Here is a 6,216-nt window from a genome sequence, read left to right as displayed (position 1 = left end):
GTTTTTAATTAAAATCAGTAACAAGGCAGGGATTTCTGATATTACTGCTACTCTCCTACCCATTTTGGAGATTGATAAGGATAGAAAATTAAAGAGGCAGTTTAAACATAGGAAATGAAAAGATTACACTATCTATTTTCAGTGTATGGTTATATACTTAGAAAATACAAGATAATCTGCTAAATATCTATTAGAGCTAATAAAAGAATTTAGTAATGTGACTGCTCAGATATAAAATTAATAACTTTTCTTTCCACTAATATTATGCAATTAGATATCTGAATAGGAAATACCCTATTCATAAGTATGATAAAAAAGATAAATTATGCAAACTAAATCTGAGAAGATAGGAATTGGATCTAAATGAAGAAAATGATAATATTTTATTGAAGAACATAAAACAAGCTCAGAAATTGGAGAGCTAGTCCTTCTTATATTAATACATAAGTTTATTACAGTTCCAACCAGAATCTCAACATAATTTTTTCCCAATTGGTTATAGTAAGTTTAAAATTCATATGGAAAAAGAAATTACAACTTCCCACTTTAAAAATCTGAAATCAAGGGTGGACTTACTGTATTAAATTTTAAAGTATAAATCTTTGTAATCAAAACTGTACTAGCCTAATAATAAATAGATAATTATAATATATATTATGTTATATATTATATAACATAAAATATAAATTGAACATAATAAATGATAAAGTTGACTTTTTTTTTTAAGATTTATTTATTTATGCATACAAGAGCTGGGGCACAGGCCAGAGATTAAGGGAGTGAGAGGATTCACCAGAGACAGAGTGGGAAGCAGACCAGGCAGACTGATTGAAATACACTGCTGAAGGGAGCAGTGTGTAGGTGAGACAGGAGAGGTCTGCTGTGCCATGTGGATTGCTCCCTGGCCGGCTGGGGATCGAACTCATGCTGCAGAGGCTGTGGATTGCTTCATAGTGCGGTGCTTAACCCCTTGAGCCACCAGGGAGGCCCTAAAGTTGACATTTTGATTTAGTAGAAATATTTTTTTTTCATTCTTAAATTATGTCACACTCCTCATTAATTATCTGAAGAAACATAACTGTAGTCTACAACGGCTAAAGATGTAAGTGTAAAAAAAAGTCAAAAATATCAAAAGATAAATTAGAGATTTATTTAAAACCTTGGAATGGAAAAAGCAAGACAATAAAGTCTTGAAAACATATATAAAAAGCAGATTTGTTTATACTAAATTAAGAGGTTTCTGCCTATGACAGAGAAGCTACAACCATCATCTAGGTGAGAGGCAAATGATAGCAGTGGTGGGAATGGAAATGGAGAAAAGTAACAGATCTTATAAGATCTATATATTATAAATATATTATATATGATGGTAATAACAGGATATCCACATAGATTGGCAGTGGAGTTGATAGTGGGAAGAAAGTAGAATTACATCCAACTTTTGTGAGATCACTTTTAAGGAAAACATACAAAATTACACCAAATTAGATACAAGTGAATGTTACTTTAGAATAAGAAGCCATAACAAATTATAAATTTTAAAAGCTGCCAAATACTGTGAACATTACCAAATTTTTTTTAAAAGTATACTATTTTTAATCAATCAGCCACTTGAAATATTTTGGCAGTAAACTCTTTGATATTGCCTTTCATATGACAATAACTTTGTAAGATCATTTTGTAAATAAAAATATAGAAAGATAATTCAGTCTATGTTCAAGCATGGTAGGTCAACTTTTGTTTTTATATTATTGAGAACTTGTATATATAAAACATGTTACCTCATGTAGAGATATACTTACTATTTGTAGCACAACTTTAAGCTTATAGTCTATATTAAAAATTCTGATAAATTCTATTGCATGAAATTTCCATCTAAAACCATGTGGGCCACTTATCATTGTATATGTTGCATTGAATGCATTTGTGGCAAAACAGAACTTCTGTTTTGACTCAGCATCTGGTCTCAAATGTCTTAGTAGCTAATTGCACATGTATTTAGCTAAGTAAGTACAAAATGTTACTTGTCTAATGATTTGGATGAATTTTCGACAGACTAACTTCTGGCTCCCCAAATTTCAAATATTTTCTCCACTTTGCCCAAAACTTCTGAGTGGGATAAGTCATGATTATATTGCATGATAACCACAGGTCTGGAACCTTTGTGTCATAAACCAGGTGAGTCAGCATAGCAAGTAGTTAGGAACTTTCCTTAAGCCACTCCATGCAAAATAACTAGCAATAACTCTACATGGGTATGTATGTGGACAGGATAAGTTGTCCACTAAATCAAAACTAAATGTATCCTTAACACAACATCCTCATAGCCAGATATCAAGAGTACCTGTGGCTATGATAAGAGGGGTATATGAAAAGGGAAAAAAAAAAGTTTTAAATAACTGCAATTTGAAATATGCTGCTTTTTTCAAATTTTATAAAAATAAGTGGTCATGTGACTATATTTAGGCCCCAGAGTCTTAGAAGTGACCTCTGTAAGTTGGGGGCACTAAAACCTAAACTTTATTCATTTGTGGTAAATTCACTTCTGGCTGACAGAATGAAGAGTCATATGACTTCCAGGTTGCTGGCTTAAGTAATAGAAGCCAAACCCTTGAGTAAAGACATTTCCTTGTTTGAGGTTCTTGCCATTTACTTACAAAACCAGGTGGCTGGCTGGTATGAGGAAAAGAAATCCTGTTACAACTAACTTCTGGCCCAGAAAGCTTTCTCTCTGTGGGTCAGAACGCCCTCCTCTATGTAGAGACACCAGACAGCCTTGCCTTGGGAAAATTGTGCTCCTTCAAGCAGTACCATCATCAAACTTTGGGAGCCCCACTGGCATGCGATAAACTAAGTGGATGAAAATAATATCATGAAAATTCTAAAAATTAAATTGCTATTGAATCCACAGCCCATTAAAGTAGACCAGAATATGTATGCTAAAGCTACATAGGTGATTTGCTGCTAACATAAGATTTAAAAGGGTGCCAGATTCTTCTAAGATAATAGTAAAAATGTTCAGAATATGATTTTCAAACATCATATTCTGAAAATAAACTTGAATTAAAAAGTGCAATAAATTGACAGTGAATCCCAAATGATTAAAATACTAGAATTATCCCAAAAAGGATTTTAAAAGCACCTACCTTAAAATGCTTTTATAAGCAATTACAAATGCTGTTGAAAGAAATGAAACAATACAAAAATCACAGAAGAGAATAGAAGTGATATATACATATATGTGAAATAAAGAATGACACAAAAAGTATAGATCTGAAATACAACAATAGAAATAAAATTTGCTGGGTGACTCAGCATTAGTGCAAATGGAAAACACAGAATCAATGAACTTGAGGACAGATTAATAGAACTTGCTCAATCTGAATAAACAGAGAAACAAAATAGACACACCTTAAAACACTTAACAGAGACTTAGAGAAATTTGGGGCAATAACACAAAAGCTAGCATTTGTATTATTGGAATTCTAGAAAGAGACAAGAAAGAGAACGGGCTGAGGGCCTCCCTGGTGGTGCAGAGGTTGAAGTCTTAGAGCTATCAAGCTGTTGCTAGCCACTGCAGCATGTTCAATCCCTGGCCAGGGAGCTAACCACACAGGCTCTGCAGACATCTCCTGTCTTACCCGCTGTTGCTCCCCTTAACAGTCTATTTCAGCAGATACACCTGTTCTGCTCCCTACTCTGTCTCTGGTGAATTCTCTTACTCCCCCTCCCCACACCATCTTTATTATTTTTTTTAAGATTTATTTATTTATGTATACTACAGCTGGGGTGTAGGCCAGAGATGCAGAGTAGGGTGGTGGTGGTGAGAGGTAGCTTCATTGTGCTGAAAGTTAACAGTTACCCTTGCACCACCAGTGAGGTCCTAAACATAAATCTTTTTTTTTTTTTTTTTTTTTAAAGAATGGGCTAAAAGAGCATTTGAAGAAATAATGGTTGAAAACTTAACAAGGGCCTCCCCGGTGGCGCAGCGGTTGAGCGCTGGGTTGCGAAGCTGCCCGCAGCCTCTGTGGTGCCTGTTCGATCCCCGGCTGCTCCCCGGCCACCGGAGGAGGGCCCCACATGGCGCGCAGACCTCTCCTGCCGCCCACTGCTCCCCTCAGCAGTGTACTTTGGTCCTTCTGCCTGCTCTGCTCCCTGGTGAATTCTCTCACCCTCCCGCGCTTCTGACTGTACCCAGTGCATGTAAAAACAAAACAAACAAACAAATAAATAAATAAATAAAACTTTCAAAAAAAAAAAGAAAACTTAACAAAATTGGTTAATAAAACAAGAAAAATCCTTAGGACTATAGCTAAAAAGCTGAGGAAACTCAAAAAATTTCATGTAATCATATATAATTAAGCTTCTGAAAACTAAATACATAGAAAAAAAAATCTTAAAAACAAAAAGAGAGGATCACTGAATTACTGGTAGGGAGTGCCACTTCAAATGACTATGGATTTCTTATCTGAAATCATGGTGACCAGAAGGATGCACTACATTTTTAAGTATGACCCAAAACAGCTGTCAATATCAAATTTTGTATTTGATGAAAGTGTCCTTCAAAAATGAAGATGTAGGAACATTCCCATATGAGGGAAAACTAAAAGTATTTGTTGCATGCAGATCTACCCTTCAAAATTGCTCAAGAATGCCCTGCAAACAGAAAGTAAATTATGAAAGAATGAATTTTGCTCACTAGAAAGAAAAACAATGGAATGAACAGAAACATGGGTATGTGCAAAAGACTATCCTAATGCGTTTTGTAAATAATATTTGATGAGTGAAACAAATATTATAGTGCCATCTCATAATCAACACAATCCTATATATATGTGGGTAAAGGGACTAAGTGAAAAAACTCCACATGCACCCAATGGAATCAAATGTCAATGTTATGAAATTTTTATATATCATATACGCATTTTATAATGCCCACAGAAAAATACCACAAAAATTATATAGCTACATTAAAAAAAAAAACTCTATATAAACCAAGATGGCATGCTGAAAAGAAAAGTAACCTACAGGGAGGCAAGTAAAGAGAATCATAGGAACAAGGACCACAGGAAACAAACAAGAAAAAGACATTTAAGTTCTACTATAGCAGTAAGTAATCTAACTACCCCAATTAAAAATTGACTTAAAAAAACCACAATCCATCTCTATGCTATTTACAAAACCTCACTTAAAATTTTATAACATCAGATGAAAGTAAATAGATGGAAAATGATACCATATAAATAGATTTATTTTTAAAAAGCAGCAGTGACTGTTAACATCAGTTAAGGTAGATTTGATAGCAAGGAATATTACTAGAGGCAAGGAAGCATGTTACAAATGATAAAGGGACCAATTCACAAGTAAGACTTAACAATTCTAATGGATAAAAATTATGGTAAAATCTCAAAAACACATGAAGCGAAATCAAAAAGAGAAACAGATAAATTTACAATTATTGTGGGTCTTTAGTACCTCTCCTAGCAAACAATAGAACTAATAGAAAATCAACAAGGATGGAAGACATAACACAATGAACCAATAAAAAATTGACATACGTAGAACAATTCTTCCAATTATCGCAGAACATACATTTTTTCAAGTATCTTTGGAACATTTCCCAAAAATTAATCATATCTTGGGTAATAAAGCAATGCACAATAACTTTAAAATAAGTGAAATCATACAAATTATATTGTCTGATCTAACTGGAGTCATTAGAAACCAATAATAGAAATGTAAGAGGAAAATCTTTGGTACCTGGAAATTAAACAACACACATTGAAATAATGAATCAAAGGTAAAGCCATAAAGGAAATAAAAAAAATCACTATGCATTTCTATACAGTTTAGAAATTTGATTTATGTAATCTTTGATACACTGTTTCTGTAGAAATTGTATAAATACACAAAATTTTCTTAGGGATAAATTTGAGAAGTTTATGTATATCTTAATTCTGGGTTGCTTGTTTTTAGGTGAAAAAAATACTGTATTTTAATGCAATAAATATATAGAAGTAAATAAAAAAGAACATTTACCACATTAAGAGATGGAGGCAGTTAAATTGGTGGTATGAGGGAAATGTATAGCTCTACATTGAGAAAGAGGAAAGGTCTCAGAAAATCAGTTCCTATCTCAAGAAATTACCTGAGAGAAAGAGAGAGAGCACTCTCAAGAGAGGGAGAAATAAACCTAAAGCAAATTGAAGAAAGAAA

The sequence above is a fragment of the Talpa occidentalis genome, unplaced genomic scaffold, assembly GCF_014898055.3.
Source record: "Talpa occidentalis isolate TD23 unplaced genomic scaffold, MPIMG_talOcc4v2.1 talOcc4.7, whole genome shotgun sequence".
Lineage (NCBI taxonomy): Eukaryota > Metazoa > Chordata > Mammalia > Eulipotyphla > Talpidae > Talpa > Talpa occidentalis.
Note: the sequence above shows the minus strand (reverse complement) of the source record.